This window comes from Haemorhous mexicanus, chromosome 2, assembly GCF_027477595.1.
Source record: "Haemorhous mexicanus isolate bHaeMex1 chromosome 2, bHaeMex1.pri, whole genome shotgun sequence".
Taxonomy (NCBI): Eukaryota; Metazoa; Chordata; class Aves; order Passeriformes; family Fringillidae; genus Haemorhous; species Haemorhous mexicanus.
Window position 1 is genome coordinate 15396961 of NC_082342.1, and position 25042 is coordinate 15422002.

The 25042-nt window shown below is 45.3% G+C and overlaps 1 non-coding gene across 1 annotated transcript; it reads left to right on the plus strand.

Moving 5' to 3' along the window:
- Positions 1–7421: 7421 nt before the first annotated feature.
- LOC132324335 (U2 spliceosomal RNA) lies at positions 7422–7603 on the plus strand. The gene has a single exon (XR_009485585.1). It is a non-coding gene; the product is annotated as a U2 spliceosomal RNA (small nuclear RNA).
- Positions 7604–25042: the final 17439 nt, after the last annotated feature.

Genomic DNA, 25042 nt, shown 5'->3' on the forward strand with positions numbered 1-25042 from the left:
AAGTGACATTTGTGCATGAGAAGAAACCCCTTTGGGTTGTTTTGCAGTCAAGGAGGCTACAGGAGGCCAAACTAGCTATTGATTAATATGATAGAGGCAAACCCAGAGTCCTTTCAAATCTCCCTTGTTTTCCATTACATTCCTTAATGAACCCACATGACAGTCATTTTTTCTCTGTCATGCTTTCATTTGCAGACCTCCTACAACAATTTGGGAAGAGGGGGGAGGAGGGAAGTTATTTGTTTGGAGGTGTTTTTGTTTGCTTAGGGTTTGGTGTTTTTTTGGTTGGCATCCCCATATGTCTTCTTTCAGTCAGTGTAAAGCACCACAAGTCCCCAGTCCTCCATCCCAATATGAGCCAGATCCAAATTCTGGAGTCTAATGCAGCAATAACAACAAGGACTGAAGGCTGAAATCCCTTCTGCCCAAAGTCAAGACAGCCTGGCACAGATTTTGGCAAGAATGCCATAGATCTGCAGTGCAAATTTTCATGCAGAGAAGAAAAGAAGGCTTCTTTCCTCACTGACTGCAGAGCCTTTTCATGGTCACCATTGCATCCACTCAGAAAGGTTAGCAGTGTTGAGTGGAACCATGTTCATGGCCACATTTGCCTTTATAATGCTTAAAAACCAGTAAAGTCTGTCTTTCCTTCTGCAGCCTGGACCTTGGAGCACTCAATGCTAAGCTGTAACAGGAAGAAACAGAAGGAGACAGGGGACAGTTGGACCATGCACAAAAACAATTAAAGAAAATTACTAGTTTCAAACCCAGCACGGATATGGGGAGGCAATGGGATTTGGTCTCTGAAAGGATCATTCATGGTGGGTCCAATTTCATGTTTCCATATATAAGGAGCTTGATTGGTTTCCCAGTTATTGCCTTCTCTGTTTCAAAAGCTTTGACAAGACAAGCTGTAAAGAATCCCCCAAAAGTACCTTGGGGAACAAGGTTTTAAAATAAGACCAATAGAAAATACACTGTGAGTAGCAATTCTGCCTCAGCAAGACGAAAGGATCAAAATTCTCCCAGGTCTTTTCCAGCTCTCACTCCAGGGAAATTTGAGCCTAGAGCCCAGATGCTTTATAGCTTCCAATGCCTCCCATCCCATGGAGTCAGAGACATTTACCCTGGCTGAAGGTTTGGACCTTGTATTGAAGTTGACTGAGAAGAGTGTCCTTTAAAGCACTTCACAACTTGTTGGTGTCACCACAGAGGAGGGGGTCACAGTAATCCCTTGCTTTTTGGGATGGTGAGGTCCCCGCATTTTATGGTCCTCATTAAAATCTTTCTGTGTCTTTCTCAGGTTTTTTTTTTCCTGGGCTAAGTGTTGATGGTGCATATATGAGGCTCACAACAGCAGCAGGAAGGGAATTACACCTCATGCATTGACTTGTAGTGGGAATTTCCTTAGCTATCCCCAAAGCTGAAGAGACAGGAAAGCCAAGTGTGAAAAACAATATATGGGGAGACAATCTTGACAATCAGATCACCCCATAGTTTTATAATGTGAGTTGTGAAAATCTACTGCATAAATAAATGCTTCAATCCTCTTTTTTTAATAAGGAAATTGAACAAAGTGAAGCTTTTGAGATACTTGCCAGCTAAAAATTCTGCCTGACATGCAGCAAATATGGCATGGGTTTCTTTCTCTTCCTACCTCTGCTCCTGATTCTTTCTGTGCCAGGCATTGCCCCACTAAGCATTTCCTCAATCCTCTGAGTGTGACTCTGCTGTAGGACCAGGTGTGCACTGCCAGTCCATCACGTCCCAGTGTCAGTCATCCCACGTGCAAACCCTAAATGTTATCCCCAAGAGCAGCCATTGAAGCCAGATTCAAGACACACTTTAAGACAACAACAAAGGAGGTTCCAGATAGTTTACCAAATTGGACATACTCCAAAGGTGCATCCTCATATGAGGTGCTCTGGCTGACCCCCTTCACCTGAACTTCCAGATAGATACCTTTCTTCACACACATCTTTGCTTATACTTCCCCTAACTTCTGTCTCAGCCCAGTACCTTTGCCAATAGGGCTCATCCTCCTTCTCTGAAACCTCAAAGAGGACAAGTCTTGCTTTATATGGGTGATGCTGAGAGGCATCAAAAAGATCATTTGGGTATTCTGAAATATTCTAGAGCCTCACAGCCTGAATCAATTGAAGATTCACAGTGATTGTACCAAAGAGGGCACTTGGTTGGGTTTGGATGACACTGAGTTGCACTGAGTGCAGCCAGGGAGGGAAGAGGGACTCATCATGTGCTTACACTGGTATCTGTTCCCAACCTGAGGAGCTCCCTGACTTCTGTGCTACACTCACCTGCCCCAACTCATGCCAGATCGAGCTGTTTTGTATCAAGGTCCCCAAATCTAAGGTCTTCTCTAGGTCACCAGGTTAAGCTGTGTATTTCAGTACCACCAGGCATAGGGATGTTTGAAGATAAAGAGGAAATAAACCAGCTCCAAGGTGTTTTAATGTGTGTCAATCCATATTCACATATTCCTGTGCAAACACAGGAAGGAGCTGTAGCCCACACCTAAGCACAGTCAGTCCAATGAGCACACAAACTCTGGTATGTAAACTGGTCATATATGTAAGACATATTATTTCCTCACAGAGAAATTAATTCTGACTTTCTGCCAACTCCTGAATGCTTTCTTGTTTTTTGAGAAAGAGTTAAGACTTTATCTTATCCAGATGAAGATAATTAAACAAGGGCATAGGTGGTGGATATTTTCCTCAAAAGACTTTCTAGACAGATGTCTCAAGCCTGTCCTCTGCACAGGGATCAGCAAAATTCTTCTTTTCCAACTCTTATAGTTGTACTTGTGTTTGTATTCTGGAGCCTCTAAGCACCAACAGGATGGAAGAGAATGATGCCAAACGACGTGGAAGATGAAAGACATAATCCATGGATGACAGCGTTAGAAATGTTGAACTCCTTCCTGGCAAGTGTTTATAAATTATTGCCTTGCCATGAGGTTTGTGGGCCTGGCAGGATGCAGATGGGCAATTCATGCCCAGTCCAGCCGTCAGGTCCAGCCAGATGCTTTGAAGTGGGTGCAACACTTTACCCTCCACCCAAGGGCAGTGTGGACTGAGCTCTGCTCTCAGCTGGGCACATCCAGAGCCCTTCTCCACATTTTAATCCACCTACCCCAGAGCAGGACCCTGCTTTGACCTCCTGACTGTGCCATGCAAACTGAGCTAAAGTGAGAGGGGCTGCCAGGAATGGATCAGAGCCCCGAGCAACCCATGTCCTGTCTCAGACTCTGACAAAGAACAAATGTGTTGGGAAAACTGCAAAAAACCCAGAATAAGCAAATGTGGATCAATAGCAGGAATCTCTTTCTAACTTCCACCAAATATTGACTTAAACTCCCAGAGCAGACATGGACAAATATTGTCTCATCAGACCTTTCAGGGGGATTAAAATGTCTTTTCAATGGAAAAAGAAAATCTACTCTTCTTTATTTGTTTCTATTCAACTGTTCTGAGCTTTTCGCTTCTGAAAGGAAAGTTCAAGTATTTTAATTATTGGTCTCTCTGTTCAGAATTCCTTCCACCTCCATCAGAGAAAAAACATTACACATTTAAAAGAAAAAAGTTAAAAAGGCAATTGGAGTTTTACATCAGATTTGTACTGGAGACTGAAGATTCATCTCCCTTCAGAAAATCTGTTTTACTTTGTATCATAAAAGCTAATTATTTTATTTCCTGATGCTCTTGTTATCTGCATAAACATGCACTGCCATGGTGAGAATGTGCCAGGGTCATGGCATATTATTATACTGTGCTGATTTTTTTCCTGAGGCTGATAATCTCCTGAATAGTCAGTCTTGACATTCAAACAGGGACGTATTTGTGACAAGAAACAGAGAAAATGTGTCCACAACTGAAGCTGGCTGAATAAACAGAGCAAGGCAAAAAATTCTTGAAGTACATCAAAGAAAAGACTGAAATAGAGAGGGGAATTAAGTGGGTTAAACCAATAACTTTTACATCTGTGCCAACTACATGTATCACCAGAATGTTCAACAGCAGCAGAGTTAACAATACAAACCTGTGGCTGGCAAAGCCATCCTCCAATGGCTATTCAGTTCTCCTATTCCTCAGCTACAGCTAGGAGATGAGTTAGCCTCTTCTTTAACTTCCCTGCACCCACCCTTGCCTGTGAATGCCAAGCAGCTGTCATCTTCTTGCTCCACAATATACTTCTTCTCTCCTTCATATAAATTACCATCTGCAGGATGCTGTGATGTGTGTGTCAGTCCTATGGCTCAAATTAAAGATTATCAGCCTGTATATCTGTATCCAAAAATGGCCACGGGATCACAGTGCTGTTTGGTGGGACATGAATCTCCAATCCACTTTCTGGTAGGTCAGAAAATCACTGTCACCAGCAGCCTCCCCTTATCCCTGTAGAGACACTGGGATGACACTAAAACACTGGGAGAGCTGGAGCCGGAAGAAGGGAAGACTCCAGGTAGACCTCAGAGCCCCTGTCAGTGCCTAGAGGGGCTCCATGACAGCTGGAGAGGGACTTTGGAGAAAGGTCTGGAGTGACAGAACAAGGGGGAATGGCTTCCTACTGCCAGAGGGCAAGGTTAGGTGGGATATTGGGAAGAAATTCCTGGCTGTGAGGGTGGAGAGGCTCTGGCACAGGTTTCCCAGAGAAACTGTGGCTGTCCCATCCCTGGAAGTGTTCAAGGCCAGGCTGGATGTGGCTTAGAGCAAGCTAGGATAGTGAAAGATGTCCCTGTCCATGGCAAAGAGATCTTGAAGATCTCTTTGTACCCAAACCATTTGCTGATTCCATGGAAACAGCACTGCTCCCTTTCCCTGCAGCACATCCCTGGTGGTTGTCCCCAGGAGCAGTCAGGGGATTACTGATGGGCTGCTGGGCAGATGGAGGCACTGGTGAATGATGATCCTGGGTGAAGAAAGGCTACAATGCTATTGATGTTCAATGCACAGAAGAAGGCATGTGTCTTCTTCTAAACCATGCACTTCTCCTGGAGAGGATGTGTCAGAACCCAGGACATTCCTTTGGCTGCCCTGGAGGACTCAAGAGCCTGGCAGAGGGCTCAGAGACCTTGGCATGAAGTCAAAGACACCCATGCCTTCGATTTTAGCCCATGGAAACAATTACCAACTTTGTGCGAGGAGTTACAAGCCACAAGGGTTTGAATAGAATAACAGTGAATTTATCACAGGGTGGAAAAGTAGAATTTTGGGGATTGAGAATGGGGGTTCAAGAGGCAAGATGGAGGAATCTGGGCATATCCTGTCTTTTTTCTTCTTGTCCTCTATCTTCTGCTGTGATGGTGGCACTTCTGGATTGGTTTAGGGTAGAGACAGACTGTCTAACATAGGTGATAGGTACTGGAAAATTATTGTAAGTAAAGTACACATAGTTCTTAGTATAAAAAGCTAACACCACCCCAAGGGCGGTCAGTGTGCCACAAACTGACCTGCCAGACAGACCTCAGCAAGTCAGAGAAAGAATGTTATAGATAAAAGAAAATAAACAACCATGAAAACCAGAGCCAAAGAATCCCAACTTCTTTTTCGGTCACAGGGCTGGGAAAAAAGACTCTTTAATACCTCGGGAGCTATTTCAGCAACACAAAACCTGAGAAGGATGAACAGGGTGATGGAGCAGAGACCATACGGATGACAGCCAGACATGAGGAGTCAGATAACCTTGCAGGCTACTCTGTGGTGATGAGCCACAGAGGTTCTCCACATCTGCTGCCCCATTTGAGGCACAAAGCGGGACAGAAATCTTCACACCCAGCTCTGCTGTAAGGGCAGCTCCTGATAGGCTACGTTTGTGGTGGGGATAACTTTCCTTACACACTAATCTGCTACTAATTAGCAGGTAAGATTTCCATCACACCAGGTCTTCTGCAGGTTTGGAACAGGAGCAACAAAATTATCTGGTGGTTATACCCCGCTAGGAAATGCTCAGATTTGAATGAAGTGTGTTGATTAACTCAAAGGAAAAAAGGAGTTAGTTGCAAAGAGGGTGGTAAAATAGTTATCAGACCTTTTATGGGGGGAATAAAAACATTTTTTCAATTGAAAAAGAAAATACACTCTTTTTTGTTTGCTTCTATTCTTTCTCTTCTAATTTCCTATGGGGAAAAAAAAAAGAGTTTATCACTGGTGGGAAATGGAAAGCATGATAGCTTCATGGAGAAGGAAAGAGGTGTTGTTCCTCAGGCTCTTTTATTTCTTGGTAAAAAAAACATTGTGAAGAAGAGAGAGCAGAAAGGGAAACTCATCATATGCCTTCTGACCTCCCAGACTTGAGTCGTACTCTGGGTTTCCCCTACGGAATAAGCCTCCCATCCGATCCCAAAATGACACAGAACAAAACAACCAAAATACAGAAACTTTAATGCACCTCAATTGTGGTTTAGATTACCTTTGAGCGTGGCTATCTTGATTGTGTGTCTTCGGACATTTTCCAGGCTAATAACTTATTTAAATTATTGTAGTTATACGGAGGGTTTTTCCAACACTATTTGAAGACCCTCTCACAAGAGTTCCAGGTAGCTGCCAAGGGTCTGGGGAAGAAATGACACCCATCTGCTGCCTCTCTATGTCTTTATTTATAGTACACTTTGAGGAGCTGGGCTGAAACCAAGCACCAGGCTGATACCTGACACCATCACTGTGGAGACTCTGGCTGATTTACACTGGGGAACAAAGCCAAAAATACAACTGCATGAGGAGAAGGAGTTGGCACTGCAGAAGATGGATGTATGCAGCCAGTACTTGAATGGAGGCAGTCCATTTCAGAACAATAATTTCACTCCTCCTGTACTTTTTTTTTTTCTGTGTTAACAGAAAAATCTCCAGTAGCTGCTACCTGCTGTTAAAAACTTCACATTTCTCAAGGTCATTGACACACAGAATGTGAAAGATCTGCCCCTAAGCTTGGATATCGATTACCCTACTGCAAGCCTTGAGTGATGACATGTGCCTTGCAGCTGATAATGCAGTACTTTATCAGAACTTAGTGCAGTTCTGACAGAGTCTTCAAATGTCATTGGCACCAGGGACTTGCTTCGGTTTGTGTTGCTGGTTGGTGGAGATGGGGGGTTGGTTTCAGGCAGCTGATGTGGCTGTCATGGAAGCATCTTGGTCCGGAACAAGAAAGGCCAAAACGCTGCTTGGGTTGCATCCAAAATGCCCCATGAATTGGTCCCATTCCAGCAAGGGATGGAGCTTGATGTTTTATGAGAAGTCCCAAAGATGAGCAGAAGGAGAACTGAAGTGGCTTTACTGTAGCTTTTTCCTTTCACAAGCTTCAGGCTAAGAAATACCAAGACAATGATAAGTATTGTCACCAGCTGGGTCATCTGCATGCATCTATTCCTTTGAAGGAACCATGCAAAAAGAAAGGACAGATTTGCTGCTGGTGTTGGCCAAGTGTAGTATCTGATCTTAAAAGTTTCATATCTAATATGCTCTTGATGAGAGGATTTTATATTAAACAGACTTTGGGGCACGAGAGTTGGACCTGAAGCTTGCTCTCCCTGCTTCATGCATTGCCCCAGTATTGCAGTGACTCTGGGAATGGTGCACTGATAGGTTTGAGCTGCACCAAAAGAGAGGTGGGTCAGAAGGTCAAAGAAGGTCAAAGAAGGTGAATCTTTCTCTTTACTCTGCCCTCATGAGACCCTACATGGAGTTCTCCATCCAGCTCTGGGGTCTCCAACAAGAACGACATGGACATGTTAGACCAGATCCAGAGTAGGGACACAGAGATGCTCCAAGAGCTGGAGCACATCTGCTCTGGAGATAGGCTGGGAGAGCTGGAGGTGTTCAGCCTGGAGAAGAGAAGACTTCAGGGAGAGCTTAGAGCTTCCAGTGACCAAAGGGGGCTTTTAATAGAGGGAGAGCAGCTTTTTTATATGAGCATATAGTCATAGGAAAAGGGGAAATGGTTTTAAACTAAAAAAGAGTAAATCTGAATTAAATGTTAGGAAGAAATTCTTCCCTGTGAGGTTGGTGAGGCCCTGGCACAGGTTGCCCAGGGAAGCTGTGGCTGCCCCATTCCTGTAAGTGTTGAAGGCCATGTTGGACAAGGCTTGGAGCAGCCTGGTTCTAGTGGAACACATCCCTGCCTATGGCAGGGGGGTTGGAATAACGTGGTCTCTAAAGTCCCTTCCAACTCACAGCATTCCGTGACCCCAAGTCATGCACATGCATGGCAAATACAGAAAACACCTTTAGCTGCTCACTGACAAGATGGTGCTGGATTCTTTGCCCTTGGGCAGCAGCTAAGGCCAACCAGGCAACAGGAAGAAAGCTGGCAGGAACCGCAGACCACATTTACAAAAGGCCTTCTGAGGTTCCACAAGGAGTTGTCTTGGTCACAGCAGGCTCCAGCAGGTCCTGCATTATCCATCAGCACTGCAGATCTGGGTTCGTGGTGTGTTGGCATGAAAAGTCAGGCTGCATGAGATGGCCCAAAGCATGGCACTGCAGTATTGTCAGGATCACAAGGTGTATTGATTGGATGTCCAGATTAATTAATGTTCTGTGAAATACATGGTGGCAGTGCTGAATGCTGATGCTCAGCAGAGGCAATATGATATTCAGTAGGTGAAAACACTGATTTCAGCCTGGCTGAGATTTGCCATGCACAGTCCCAGATTTGTCCTTCATAATATAAAAGCAAATAGCAAGGAGAAAAAAACCCACACCACTTGCCCAGCACTCCTGCAGTCCCCTCTGAGTCATCTCATCTCAGAGGGAGGTCATTCAAGCCTGTCTTTCATTTAAAAAAGTATTAATCTCCATCCTTGCGATGAACAAAGGGACCTACAGTGGGCTTTGCATCAAGCAAGGAAAACCAAGAAAAAAAGCAAAAGTAATATTTCATTTTATACATCGTCAGTCACGGGCTACTAGTTTTTGGTAGAAGAGCTGACAGTAGCTGTGCCAGACCCAGAAGGGACTTGCTGTAGACACAGCTTGTTAGAAATGACCAGGGAGCTGTGAAAACTCACCTCCTTTTGAAATCAGTATGAAACAGTTTGATTTTTTGCACCATTTAATATGGTCTCAGCAGGAGCTGGAGATGGGTGCCAAAGTGAAGCCAAGCAAAAACCACTCAGACCCGCCTTCCCAATGCCTCTGCTGCTCAGTAGTGCATTTGGTTACAGAAGCATGAATTCTTTGTTCTTGTGCCAAACATATTGCTGTGGGATGAGTAATTGTGCCAGTCATCACTGGAGTTAGGCAGATACTAACACAGTTCTTCCAGTCCTTCCCACTCTGGTATCTCTGCAGTGATCTTGTTAATAATATTGCTCAAAGCACTTTAATTTTAAACATTGTCCAGGATTTAGAAAAATAATAAAGTTCCCAAAATAATCTTTTCAGAGCTGGGGAGGTGATCTTTTTTAAGTCAAGCTCTTTGCTTTGACATAGAGAAATGTATTTTTGCAGATTTAAAAACTGGTGCTTGAAGAAAATTGATTGAAGTGCTCAAGGTTTCCTATGAAGAGAAACTGGTTGAATAACAAGAGGTTCATTTTCTGGAACTTGAAAAATTAGTAAAATAAGTACGAGGGGTTTTTTCCGGTGATATTAAAGCCAGGTATAATAATAAGCAGCATGACTGAAGAACAATTCTGTCAGCATCTCTGTGGTGTCATATCAGATCTTTTTTAATATTTATCATTTCCATCTTACATTACATCTCAGGAAGAAAAAAGATACCAAGTCCTAATTTCCACTCTTAAATCTGCTCTGCTTAAATCAAATTAGGCTTATTTATAACAACTCAATACCTCACATTTCTTTTCTCAATGCAGAAACCTAAATTCCTTTCTGCTTGCCTTTCTAAAAGGAGCTCAAATTATTTTCAGAGGAAAACCAATCCAGAAATACACATTTGTAATGGAGGAAATTGTATCTCTTCCTTTTCATTGGAGCAAATATGAACAAAGAATTACAAATATAATATTAATATTGTAAATGGCGTCAATGATCAAAGAACTGGGGAAAGAAGAAGGACAAGTGAAGATTTCAGTCATAGCTTTGTGGGAACATCACCCACTGCTTTTCCCCTGCAGGAGGATTTTCATTAGAATATGTCCTTGTACTAATTGTCTGTAATAAGACTTTTCTCTCATCTATCTTATGAAAATGTTATTGAGAGGAATAGCAGATTTGTCTTTACAAACAAGCTGTGGGTCTGCTGGTAGATAAAACTAGCACTGAGAGATAAAAGAAACAATGGGAAGGGTTCCACTGACTGATGAATGGAACGGAAAAAAAGATACTTGCTTTTACAAATAAACTTTAGGTTTGCTGATAAATGAAATTAGACATTGAAAGATGAAAGAAACAATGGGAAAGAAAACCTGTAAATTCTGTAAGAATTAAAAATTAAAAGGGAGGGCTATACATTAGAGGAAAATCTTTGGGATCAGTCGTATTGGGAGTCTGTACCTCTCAAGTACCTCAGCCAATGGGGTAAGAGAGAGGGAAATGTGCCCAGGAAATCAGGATAAAAAGGAGGCTGCGTCCTCCAAAAATTCGAGACACTCCAGGGGAATGCCCCATGACCTCTCCCTTTATTCGAAAAAAGCCAAAAAAGGACTCCTCTGTCTCCTTTTTGGACATAAACCTCTGGTTTGTGGAGTAATTTTCCTAACATTATGATTGCCATTTCAAAGGAAGACAGCATTTTGGCAAAAAGCAACTTGGCAACAGGGGGAGACTAAAGACCACCTGCTGTTATATAATAGTGATGTGAATTTGAAACAGGATGCCACAGAGATGGAACTGTCTGTATATTGCCCTCCATATACATAAAGGACATAATTCCCTCCTAAGAAATAGATTCAGGTAATATACTAGAATTTGTCACATCTAACTATGTGCCTTTTTTGTAGCTAAAAGAAAGATGAGTCTGTGCCACCACTGGGAAAAGCTCTAAGAAGAACAACCAGACAAAACAGGCTACAGCAAATGGGTCCCCATGCATTCAGACTGAAATGCAGAGAAATGTAACAGGCTGTAAGGAAAAAAAAATCCCAAACAAACAAAAACCAAACACGTTTGGGTTATATAAAGAATGAATTGTCTGCAAAGATTTGTGTTCACTTCTTTGGCAAGATGCTGTCTGATCAGCCCACAGAGCAATGTCTCAATGGAATGTCCATCTGTTCCCTGATGATTCAGGACTTCAAGCTGCTCCCAGTGGTAAAGCATTCCTCACACTGTCTATATTCCAACTTAAATCTTAAATGCTGTCATTTTTGGATACAGCACATTTCCAGCTAAGACTCATTTCCACTTCAATTTATAGTCTTATTTCTGCAGGGGATTGAAGGTTCTTTGGATGGCAATTGAAAATAGGCTGTTCATCTTGCTCATTTGGAAGTCCAGTGGTTGTCCGAGGCTTGCTTCAAAATCTGCCCCAGAGACTAGGAATGCTGCCCAGAAACCTGCTACAGAGGCTGGAGACACTGCCCAGCAGTACCACCTTTCCCGCTGAGGGAAAGGTGGATAGCACAGCCATAGAACCAACAGATATTAAAACCATCCAGGTTCCAGCTACACCACAAGGGCAGCCACAGCCAGCAGCAGTCATCCCTGGGCAGAGGAGGAAGTATAAAACCAAACAGATACAAGGGCCCTCACAAGCAGCAGAGGAGCCAGAGCCCAAGATCATCACTGAGTCCCTGTCATTTGACAGTCTCTGCAGTCTGTGAAAAGATGTGACACAATGGGTGGGCAAGGGTACCCTCGCCTGATTGACTCAGGTTTGGGACCTCACTGGTGCAGGTGTACAACTTGATGGCACCAAAGCAAGGTTTTTGGGGTCCTTGCCCTGGAGGTGGGTATCAAGCAGGCATTTGTGAGAGAGCCAGGACCCTTTCTCTCCAGGAGTGGCTTCTAACAAATGTAAGAGAGAGGTTTAGACAGATACACATTTGAACTTACATGGAAAAGTCTAAATTTTAATTTGATTTATGCCTGTAACAGCATTTATGTTTATACTAATAAATGCAACACATATATGGTAAACCCATACAGTGTGGTTATCCACTCTGAGCTGAAAATAGCCCAGTTAACCCCAGATAAAATCCTGGGCACAGAGACTGACAGCAGCATCTTCTATTATTTGTCTTCATCCAAAACACTAACATAAGTGTCCAAGGAATGGAAAATGAGGTCTCTTGTACAAGACCTCTCAGAGTGCATTGAATAGAGCAACAAATACCCTTTGGGGCTGGATTTCCCTCCGAGTGCCCACGACATCTGTGTGTCCACCACTGCTTACATATCTGTCACCTCAGATTAACAAAACTTCTGTATTATTCTTTAAAATTTTCTGTGTCATTTATGATTTTACCCTAGGACACGGTCTTCTACTGATGCAGTCCTGTGTGCAGATGAAATACAGCCCTGAATGCTGACACATCCCACTGCTAGTCCAAGTGGGGTATCCCCAGCAAGGGACTCACTAGTGCTCCTGCTCCTCCAGGGCATCATTACTGAGGCAAATTCAAGTGTAAGAAAAACTGCAAGAGGGCATATACAAGTAATCTGGAGAGGGGAGGATTCTAGTCACATCTCTATGGGGTTTCCCTTCTTTCCTCTAAAGAAAAACAGATTTCACAAAAAATCCTGTCATTTTCCCAAAAGGTGGTTTCAGAAATAGAAATCTATTTTTTGATGCTTTTTCCATTTAATCAATGGCTCAGAGCTGGTAGTCAGGAAACCTGGTTTTAATTCCCAATCCCATTACAGGTTCCCAGTACAGCTGGGAACACCTATCTGCAAAATGGCAGGGCAATACCCGGTCTGTTGATGTTTCTGGAGCTGAAGTGGGCTGGATGCTGCATAAATGTCTTTCTGCGTGGTTCTTCTGGGTGAAGTGCCCAAACATTTCTCATTTCCACATGACCCTTATTTTTCAAAATTTTTCAAAATGTGGCAAATCAAGCTTCCACAGTGGGGTTACCAAGATATTCACACTGCTTAAAATGCAAAAAGGTGTTTCATGGGACTATCAAAAGTACCAAGACACCTAAATCCCACCAGTTTAAGAGACTGGAGCGTACTCTGTTTGGAAGATTTTATAAATCCCAGCAATGTCACTCTGAATTTCTAAGCTTGCATTGCTTTTTCCAGGACAGTGCCTGGTTTCTGCTACATTTTCTGATGGTTTGGGCTTACTTGCCATTGCCGGAAGATTACCCTGGTAGTTAGACTTTCCTTTCTAGACTAAGGAGGAGATTGTTTTACACAATGCCTTTCATCTCCTCTAATATGTGCCATATTATCCTCTTGATTTCTTCCATCTGGGCAAATCTTTTGTTGACCTCACCTGAAATCTAAAACCTTTCAAAATAAGCTCTTCCACTTTTGTTCTCTGATCTAGCAATGGTGGATGTGACTGGAAGGTCAGAAGTCTGAGATTAGTCCTGACCTCACTCTTGGGCTTCACACTGGCAGTAGGTTAGAAGCTTTGAACTTGGCATCCTGAGAAGTTGTTATTGCTACCTAACAAAAATCAGCTCACCCTCGTGTCTGGGGAGGGTGTGGGGCAAAAGATATGGGAGATCGATTCCTTCAAAGAGTGAAGCTTTTCCACACAGCATGACACGGAGACAGGAAGGGTTTAAAGCAAGGTAAAATCCTGACAGACACTCCTAAAATACAGCCCAGAAATGCCCTTAATTGAATCCTAACTGGGTTACGTGAGGTGGACAATGAATTCCACTTTAGCTTTTATTTAAAGGGGGTGAGCTGCCAACCTCTCATGAAAACTGAGTAGAGACCAGATTTCTGCACTGATTGGCTCTCATATTTTACAAAGCCAAGAATAAATAAAGTCAGGCTAACATGAATATTTAGTATATAACCCTAACAGACAAGATCTCGAGGGTCGTCTGATTGCTATCAGAAGCAATTGCTTTGACAAAGAATGTATTCAAACATATCAGCCTCCACCTGAAGAGAAAAATTTTCCTTTAATGTTAACTTTTATCATTCTCTGGTTTTAGTCTGGAGGAAGGAAGCTACTGCAAACTTCTCTCTTTCAGACTGTGAGAATGTATGTGCTCATGTCTGTCCACTCCCACTCTAAACAACATCTGACTCTGTTGGCTGAGCTCAACCACTCTTGCAGGAGATCAGAGGCCAAAAAGGTTTTTTGTCTGGTATCCTCCTGAGAGCAAAGGCTTTCTAGTCAGTCAAGCAGAGAGACAGACCCATAACCACATTTGAAGCCAGACAAACACAACCTGAAAATAGAGTCTGCTTTTTTAAAAGCACAGCTATAAAATGAGAAAGCCTTCAATCGGATTTTGTGTCTTCTTAGGCAGCAGAGTTAGCCAGCCTCAAAATACAAATCCAGAGGAAACCTGGCTCCTTTTGATGCAGAACTACCTATTTCTTAGATTTTAAAGTCATAGTGGGCCATAAGATCATCTAGTCTGAGCTCCATATAATATGGACTATAAAATTGCATGCTCCAATAAGGAACGCAATAACTTGTGCTTGGCTGAAACCTGTGTTCCAGCAGGCATCTGCTCACAATTTGAAAGTATCTGAGGAGGAACACTCTACTACTTTCATTGGTATTTTGTTTCAACACCTAATCATTCCCACTGTTAAAGCTCTTTTTGAAATGAAATGTGTCTGCTTTTGGGCTCCAGCCTTGGACCTCTCATAGACTACAAGGCTCTGTTGCCTCTGGCTCTTTTCTCCTGAGGACAAACTTCCACCCTTTCTGAGCCTCCTCTTGCCCTTTCCTTGGTAAGGGAAGCAGGTGAGGATCTACCATGAGATTTGTTTTTTTCCAAGCTTTTGAAACTTTTTGTGACTTTTCACTTTTTTGAAGGGCCTTTCAGAATATGTTGACATAATAATAGCTTGGACAATTTACAAAGTAGACTTTTATTGATGCAGTCAATGCACATGAGGGAAAAGGGTGAAGGGTGAAGAGACAAGAATGGAAACAACCCAGGAGTTGAATTCCTCTGTCTGGTGGGGACATTTGACAGTGTTAAAGTGTTCATGTGTTTCAATAAGCATATCTCCTCTCCTAAAATTACTAAGTCAGAAAGTAGTTTTCAAAGGGAGACACAGGAATCAGCTCATTCAGGGCTCACAAGAGGTTTCCAGTAATGATGGAGAAGGGTTGAGGGCACAGATATGATAATGTGATATTCTCATGGCTTGCTGAGCATGTCCCAGCAATGGTGGTTCAGACAGTTTCACTTCTGGAGTTCTTCTGGCACAGACTGGCTAGATCTCCTGCTCTAAAGAATGTCCAAATTCAACTGCAGCAGAAAAGACTGCACAGAGGCTATGCACAATCAGTCTGATGGAGTTCATGGAAGGTGAAAAACAGAAGTGGAGCATTTGTGGAGACTAAGTTCACCTCTTCAGGGTCTCACTTCCTGGCCCAGTGGTAACACAGACCATAAAGCACTTCTTGCACAGTTTTCATTTTTAAGTTCTGCTTTAAAACAGAAAACCTACATCTGGTGGAAGAATAAGCCAAATACAACAATTGCTCTTGGGTTGTGGTGGTAAAGCAGCAAAATGTCTCATTGTGGATGAGGAACCACATATTGGAGCCTTCCTCTAGATTCAGGACACTGACCACCCACAACAGCTTCCTCCATCACAGTCACCAGCAGATGGATCATGGAATACACAGATCACTATTGGTGCCTTTTGCCCAGCTCTGGCTTTCAGGATCTGACCCCATCCACAGCCGAGCCCTGTAGATGGAAATATAGCAGCTAATGTCAGAGAGACCAGTCCCAGGAGTTTCTTCATCACAGTCACCACCAGAAAGCAAGCTGAGCCCTAAAAGGGAAAACTACTGATCAGAAAGGGAAATCTGCTCAAATAGGTCAGGGGAAGTCTAGACTGCAAAGATGCAGCATGTCCTTCACATACCAGTGGTTTTGTCTCCTTGGTTTGGGAGGTTTTTTGGAGCACTGGAGGGGAGCAAACAATGTTGCAACAGGTCAGCAACAAACAAATGCATGTGTTGTGATTCTTGGGTGTCTTGTTCAGGGCCAGGAGGTGGACTCAATGATCTTTGTGGGTTCCTTCCAACTGAGGATAGTCTATGATTGTATGATTTTATCTCTATCTTCCCTAGTATTCTGTTGAGTGAGCAACATATCTTTGCATGGGCAAAGCAAACAGGGACCTATCCAGCACATTGTGACAGCCTGATGTTATTGTCTCACGAGGATATACCAGAGAAGTGTCCTTGTGCTGTCCTGCAGACCCTTTTTTTTTTTTATTCCTTCTCCACTTTCTGTTTGTGGGTCTGTTGAGATTGCCACACATCTCCTGATTTAAAGCATGGGAGATCCAAAATGAAGAGAATTTTAGATTTTATGGTACTTTGGCCAACAAACTCTTCCAAATGCTGTGGCACTGATCTATGTGAAGTGTGTAAAACAGCACTAACAAGGAGAGGAAGAGGGTTTAACCTTTGTTACGGAATCCATAAATCACCATCGAGAGAGTGAAAATTGAGTAGCAATTCTATGGCTATAAAATCCACTCACTACGCTAGACTGACAAAACAGCAATATTGGAAATAGTAGATTTTCAGAGCCCAAAAGAAACTCAATGGCTTTCTAAAGGGGTTAAAGTGTCTGCAAGGCGTCATTGGCAACTTTAGTGAGCTTCCTTTCACACCTCAGGGAAAGAAAGTGGCAAGTTTTCCTGTCAGCTCAGAGGAAGGCAGAGGCTTCTGCCCAGCTTCTCCTCATGAAGTAAAAGTACAGTCCATGAGGACATGTATTTGCTGCCACCTTGCACATGTCCAGGCCACCATTATCAGTGCAAATAAATTTCTCTCCCAATCTCTTAGTCATAGAGTCACACTATCACCTTGGGCATCCCTAGCTCTGCTGCATTTATTGTTGTTGTTGGAGGTTAGGGGTTTTCCTTGTGTTTATCTTTCCTCTTAGGACATTTACCCGCATTTTTGTTGCTAAGGAACAATAGCTACTGAAGGGAGAGAAAAGGAGCTGCCAAACTCAGGGGAAGAGGGCATCTGGCTGCACGTCTCATATCCCAGGGTTTCTCTCGTTGGGGCAGAGATACTACAAAAAGAAAAAGGGGGAAAAGGCGCCGGGGCAGCTGCTAGTTCTCTCTTGCCGTCGGCTTTGGAGGAGGACGGCAGAACTGCTTGGAGGAGGGAATTCCCTGCCACCGCCGGAGCGCGGCCCGGTCCTGCTTCCTCTGCCGGAGATGAGCCTCTGCTGATGAATGCAGCTACTGAACTGGGACCTTATCAATATCTCACTAAAAAGCAGGACTTCCACCATCTGCTGCGGTGCCTCGGGGGAAACCCCGGCATCTCAGGAAGCCTTTTCCCCTCCCAGGGAGCCTTTTCCCCTCCCAAGGAGCCTTTTCCCTGCCCTGCTCCGGAGCTGGGCCGCCGCCTGCCGAGTTTCTGATACATCTCATCCACCACTCCGCGACCTTGCTCATCCCTGCCTTCCCAGCTTGCTACTCCGAGGTTCTACTACAGCTCCTTTTGCCATCCAGAGGGGGCACCAGGATCGGCTCCCCCTGTGAGTTCCTATCGGAGGCATTTTCTGCAGCCCGGCCGCGGCCGCCATCACCGTGTGAGGGCCGAAACTCGCGGCACAGCGCCCCCTGCAGCTGCGGGGAATCCTCGCGCCCGCCCGGCTGGGGACCGGACCGGACCGCATGGGACTGGATCGGAGCGGACCGGACCGGACCGGACCGCATGGGACTGGATCGGAGCGGATCGGACCGGACCGGACCGGACCGCATGGGACTGGATCGGATCGGACCGGACCGGATGGGACTGGATCGGAGCGGACCGGACCGGACCGGACCGCATGGGACTGGATCGGAGCGGATCGGACCGGACCGGACCGGACCGCATGGGACTGGATCGGAGCGGATCGGACCGGACCGGACCGGATGGGACTGGATCGGAGCGGACCGGACCGGATCGGACCGGACCGGACCGGATGGGACTGGATCGGAGCGGATCGGATCGGAGCGGACCGGATCGGACCGGACTGGAAGAGAAGGGACCGGACGAGACGGGACGGGGGGGGACGGGACGGTCTCGGGGTTTCAGTGGTCGAGATGACTGCGAGGTGTTAGAAAGTCTCTTTCTCCCAGCCCCGAGGTCGAAGAAGGAGTCAGGATTCTTCGGCTGTGGTTTTCAAGGTTGTTTATTCTCTGTTATCTATAAGAGCCTTTTCTGACCTGCTGAGGTCTGTCCAGCAAGTCGGTCCGTGGCACACTGACCGCCCCAGAGGCGGTGTTGTCTTTTTATACGAAAAACTACGTGTGCCTTATTTACAATAATTTTCCAATACCTATCACCTGTGTTAGACAGTGTGTTTCTGCTCCAAACCAATCCAGAAGTGCCACCATCACCCAGAAAATGGAGGCTAAGAAGAAAAAAGAAGAACAAGGCACACTCAAATCCCTCCATCTTGGCTTTTGAACCCCCATTCTAAAAACCCTAAAGTTCTGTTTTTCCACCTTGTGATAAACTATCATTCTACTTAAACTCTCGTGGCTTGTAAATCCTCATATAGAGTTGGTAATTGTTGGTAAAAATGGGTTAAAATCGAAGGCACAGGTGTCTTTGGCCTCATGCCAAGGTCTCTGGGCCCCCGGCCAGGGCTTGAGCCATCCAGGGCAGCCAGAGGAATGTCCTGGCTTGGGATGGGATGGGATGGGACGCCTTAAACATTTCAGGAACAGTTTGACTGGATTACAAGAAGGGCTTCACGAATCCTCAGAGGCTTGTGAGGACCGTGCTGGAGCAGAAAAGGCAATGAAGGAAGGGCTGCCAGTGACATAGGGAGGGCTAACAGGTATAAAAACCTTTAAAAACACATTTCATGCCAGGACACAGGTTTCATGGCTTTCTCTGTCTGTGGCAGGTCACTGTTTAGTTGACTGGTGCTATACCTTATTAGGGTTGTTCCCTGAGATGTGGATATGGTAACACAATGGTTTATAAATCTTTCACTTCTGAGTCACTGTGTATGGAGCTCACAAAAGACACAAAGGCCTTCAGCTGTTCCTAGATGTATGTGCTGTAGAAACACCCAAAAGAAGCAGACAGTGTTACTGGAACACTAAAGTATTTAACCATTTATGATTTATGCCAAAATATAATGGCACAAAGTGGGACCATCCCATTTTGAGCAGCTGCACTTAGCAAGCCATTTCCTTGACAGCAGATGACATTAAACCGTGGCTCTCTCCCATGCAAGCTGTTTTGTGAGCCTGCCCACTGTGACACCAAAGTCTATCTCAGTTTCTAGCTCTGGTGTGAACATTGTGTCAGCCACCAGCTCAGCCCAGCTCATGCTCATGTATTTCCAGCAAGACATGCTGGCAGTTTACCACATATTTCATGGTATGCTTTTATTAGTCCGGGTACGTGCATACATTCTGGTTTGGTTTTTTTTTTTTAACTGCATGTCATACATGGTTTTGAACATGAAAGGGAGGGATTTCTTAGCTTTACAGGTTTGGATTTCATCCTCTGGTTTTAGGGTTGTATCTCTTAATAAAAACAAAATGCTGGAGTCCAATCTGTCAAATTAAAGAAAAGATTTACCAAAGGGAAATATGCCTACAAAGTAAATATAGATTAATTTAATTGGTTTCTATTATCACTTCTATTGGAGCCCGCAACTATAATCTGGTGCTGAAGTAATTAATTGTGTGTGAGGTAGCTACTGTGCCAAAACTTACTTGTAGGAAGTGAAACTCCCAGACTTCTTGGCCTGACTGTTACCCTGTTACCTGAAGCATCTTGGCTTTGTTATTTTGTAGAAGGGAATGAATTGAGTGCCAAGCTGTGCAATCAAATGCTCAGACAAATACCTCATTTTGTGTTTTTGTGACAGGGTGGTTACAACTACAGGCGTTTTCCCACCCGGGTGGGGTCAAGATTGCTTTCAGAAGGGAAGTCAGCAGATAGGTTTAGCACTGCGGGGATTGCAGGCACTGATTTTTTTTGTGTTTTTCTCTGCCTTAACATAGTCTGGGCTTTATTGCTCTGTTTTTTTCCCCTCCCTGCTCTGGCTGTGCAATAAAGGAGCTTTGTCTGGTTGTTTCTGGAGGGGATGGAGAGCAGTGGTGGGTGGAGGATGCAGTGTTGGTACAGGTCTCAGCAGCAGCAGCATTGAGAGAGCCACCACTCATGTTCTTTCATTTAATTTTGCCAAAACAGTCACTCCTGGAAGCTGGGAATTAGCTCAGGCAGCCCATCTGGATTAAAATAACCCCAAAAGTGCTACATGGCCATCACAGGGGTCAGGATGTACTTAAGGTGCAGGAGCTAAAATCAGCTCCAAGCGCATGTTCTGCCCCCTCCCCTGCATGTTGTGTTTGCAGGGTCTCATGTGCAGCTTGTGGCCATGTGGCTTTTGGGGACTGCTTCAAGAGACACACAAAAATTTTAGAGCAATGAGATGACACCAAAAATACAAGGACTTTGGGATGATTACTGCCCATACAAATTCCTGATCAAGATTAGAAACAGACTTTGATAGGTACAAGCCTTTACATGCCAGGACCCCAGCTCTGCTTCCTGGAGCCTGCAGTAAAATCAGCCAAGACAAAAGAAGTGCTGTATTTCAGCAAGGGCCAGCATCTTCTATGTGAGTCTGAAGATTTTTGCTCCATTCCCAGCTCTGCCAAGGCCTCCTCCGTGCATCCTTGAGTCTCTCCACAATTTCCTTGTGCCTACATATTTGGCTAATGCAGTCTCACACCACTGGCAGGACAGAGAATTAAAGTAATTATTGTTCACAAGCCAGGCTAATTCTCCTGAGTGCTCAGCACCAAGGCAGTCCCGTGGGATCACAGCATCCCAGATCACAGAATAGACTGAGTTGGGTGGGAGTGACAAGGATCATCAAGCCCAACTCCCAGCCCTGCATAGCACCATCCCAAAGAGTCACAGGTCTGCCTGAGAGCATTGTCCAAATGCAAATCCATGATCAAGTGCCCTGTTGTATTTTAGGGAGAAAGTCCCAGGGCACTCAGGAGTCAGCAGGAACCAAGCTCACTCAGGATGGTGTAGATGCACCCCAGTGCAAAAGCACCCCAGAAACATGGGTTTGGTCTCCATCCAAACTGCCCAGGCCTTCCAAACTGATGGTGGGTATTTTCCAAGGGCAGCACCTCCTTCCAAAGCCCTGATGGACAACAAAGGAGGAAACTACACAGACAGTTCCAAGTAGTGTCACCACGAACCACTGAGCCCAGGAATGATTGCAACTCATGGGCCGGCCCAGGCTGGAGAACCTCATAAATCATGTGGAAGTGCAGAGTTATGAGTTTCCTCAGACAGAAACCACCTATTGCAGTCTGCTGTGGGAGGCCATGCAACTCCCAGGCAAGCCTGGGAGGGGAGGTCCTGGATAGGGTGATGCAGCTTCTGAGTGCAGAGGGACTTACACCCCTCCTGAGGTGCAGGGCTGGAGCAAAGCTCAGATGAACATCAGTCCCTGCCTTGCTGCCCTGGAGTGAGCAACCTCAGCATGCAAAGTCTTTGCCCTGAAAATTGTCTGAATGTGACCAATTTTACTCCTGTGAAGACCAGCACTTCAGAGCAAAGCAAAAAGCAGCTGAAGCTGGAAGGAAAGGCAGGGTATGAGACAGGCATCAATGGGAACTCTGTCTGCAAAGAGTCATTACTTGGTGGTGCAAATGCTCCAGGGCTGGGACTGTGCAGTAAAGCAATCCTTGTAATCACTCCACTCAGCCTGAGCTGAGTGACTCAGAGTAAAAATAATTAAATATGTTAATAATTATCAGGGCCCCCTTTGATTAAAACAAATAAAGCTTATGATGTGTAAGCAAGGAGGAATGTGTGGGTTTGCAGGCCTCATCTCACAGCCAGGAGCTGATAGGAGAAGCAGACGTGGTGCCTGAGTTGGGCACCAAGGGTGCTGGGGGCAGGCTGAGTGCACCCCAGCAGTGACGCCCTGTGTCAAGGGTGGTCAGGTTCCTGCTGGAGCAGTTGCCCCCATCCTTGATCCCAAGGCACTGTCTCAAGGCCAGAGATGAAACAGGGGAGTGGAAGCATGATATCTCCACATCTCAGCACACCCAAGTGGGAGACCTGCTAGGTTTTGGCTAACTGGTCCTGGAACCAGCATCATATGAATTGCTGAGGGAAGGTGGGAAGCAATTTTGGAAGGGGAAGAAAATGTTAAATATTAAATGTTAAAACAATTAACTGCACCTTGAAGCATGTTCTTTCAGAAGCTCTGGGCACCTGATCAGTGGAGGAAGGCACCTCTGAAGGGAGATTTAGGTCTCACACGGATTTAGTTGGACTTCTGAGGTGCCCAGAGGAATGCTAGGTTCACGGCTTAGATGGTGGCTTCAGTCCAGTGGTTGTCCAGTGAAGCAGTGTCATGAAAGGACTCTTCTGGTCTACGCCTTGCCAAAAAACTGGTGCTGCTTGTGATGAGATACGGTGACACTGTACTGACCTTGGAAGGCAGCTGCAAAGCACTTCAGCAGAGACGGACACGCCCAGACAAACGCCCGTGTGGTCCTTGCTCCACATGGGGCACTTGGAGCCAAAGGCAGCTTCTGCACCCACTGGTTGTTATGGACAGCAGTGCTCTGTGTCACATGCTGGAGATCTGCACCTTTGGCCAAGAGAGGAGGGGGTGTTGGTGTGGTGCTTTCAGAGGAGAGTGTGGAACTCCTCTCCTGTGCTGGAATATGGCCAGAACAGGCAGGCTGCAGGGCACTCATAGCAGAGTCTGGAGGTGCTTTTCAAGGCTGTTTTGATCTCTCAAGTGTACAGAGTGATAAGAATCAGCATCCCACAATACTGGAAGGGCCTTTATAGACAAAGCAAAACATGCCTGTGAGGCAGGAGGGTGAGTTCAAGTCATATCACTCCTGAGATCTGTGGTGCTCTTGGGAAAGAATACCACAACTTCCTGGTAGGGTGTGTTTTGCACATAGTGCTTGCATGGCACCACAGAGCACCTGTGCATGTAACACCATGGCCATGCTGACTGCCAGCAGCAGAAGAGGATCCATCTGTCTCAGCTTCACCACAGGAAGGTAAACTAGGTTGAATGAAGTTGCCACCATTGCATGAGTAAATATGGCACCCCAGGGTAGAAATGCTCCTTGTATCCCAAAGTATTTTTAATCCCAGGATAGAGCTCATGTGAAACACGGGATTCAAGCTGTCCTCTCTGCATGTGCAGTGTCCCTGCTCATCAGCAGAGGCAAATTTTCCACTGGAATGCACCCCCTCTGTGGCAGTCTGTAAGAGCACAGCAAAGCACTGCAATCACTGGGGAGAAGAAGCAAGAAGAAAAACCAGCTCCACTTCAAGCCAAGGAGGAACCTGAGGATATTCAGTGCATTGCACCTCCCTGGAAGTCAGCCAGGGCCCTGGACCTATCACACCTTTGCAAGCCCCAAAGAGACCCAAAGACAGAGAGCAAAGAGTGCTTCTCACAAACAGCAGACATCTCTCCAATATTTTCTTCCCACTAGTGGAGATGGGGCATGCGGAGGGAGGGTAGCCACCATCACCATCTTCTGCCACATGCAAATCTGTTAGTTTGCATCCTGCTGTCTCACTAACAAAACAAGAAACATCCTTGAAGTGCTTTCCTGAGGGGGGAGACATAAAATGCATTTGGAGCTAGTTTATTTTTTTAAGTCCTGTTTAAGCAAAGGAGAGGAAAGGGATCCCTGCAAGGGGTGCACTTGCTAACATGAGAGCACAACACGCTTGACTGCGTTTTCTTCTCCCACGATACCTCACTGACCCCCTGGAAGGCAAAACATGAGAGGGGTTAGGTGATGCAGCTAAACTGTGTATAAAGCAGCAGCTCCTTAACATGTGGTTGTAGTTAAGCAGCTGGGGAGTGGACACGTATTTTGGGAAGATATGTAGCTAGTGTGTAGCTAGCTGTGAGCTGACATCCAGGGTAACTGCGCCACCCCATGGTTCCCACAGTCAGAGTCCAAAGGTGGGTGCTCACGGTGTGACTCATGTTCACTGAGAAGCATCTTCACAGCTGCCTCTGAGGAAAGCTGTAGCAGCTTTATTCACAGTAGTGAATAAACACTCATTTCAGAGTGGTTTTCTCCTAAATTTGTCTTCGAACTAAAACACCAACCTGGACTTGAACACTTCCAGGGATGGGACAGCCACAGCTTCTCTGGGAAACCTATGCCAGGGCCTCACCACTTTTGCAGTCAGGAATTTCTTCACAATATCCCACCTAATCTTCACAAAATCCCACCTAATGGCTCCCTCTGGCAGAGGGAAGCCATTCCCTCTTGTCCTGTCCCTCCAGGTCCTTGTCCAAAGTCCCTCTCCAGCTCTCCTGGAGCACCTTTAGGCTGTGGCAGGGACTCTAAGGTCTCCCTGGAGCCTTCTCTTCCCCAGGCTGAGCAGCCCCAGCTCTCCCAGCCTTTCTCCAGCCCTCGGAGCACCTTCATAGCTTCCTCTGCGCTTGCTCCTGCAGCTCCCCATCTGTCTGATGTTGGAGGTCTTTCTTTTTCTCCTGGTACTTACCAGGCTCAATGAGCACTGCTGTTGAGTGGGAGCTGAATGCTGGGCTCTGATGTCACATTAGAGCTGCCTGGGGATGACGGCTGCTCTCACAGAAGAAAAATTCAGCTTTGGGAAGGAGATTTTATCTGCTTTGTTTGGAAATGCTGTCCCAGGAATCACCAGGTAAGTTCTTTGGATCAAGTCAATTTATCAAAAGAGTGGGTTACTTGCAGTTTGGAAATCTCATCTCTGGTTTGACCCAAAAATACAGAAAATGTGAACAGAACACTTACAAAGCATAAATGTAGCTGTCCCTGTGTACAAACTCTTCACAAGGCAAAGGAGGAGCTGGTTGGCGAAACAACTGAAATACCACCAAAGGAACCTATTTCAGGATATTTGAGAAGCCATTTGTAAACTTTGCTCAAAATCTTTTCTGCATCCTTGCCTTTACCAC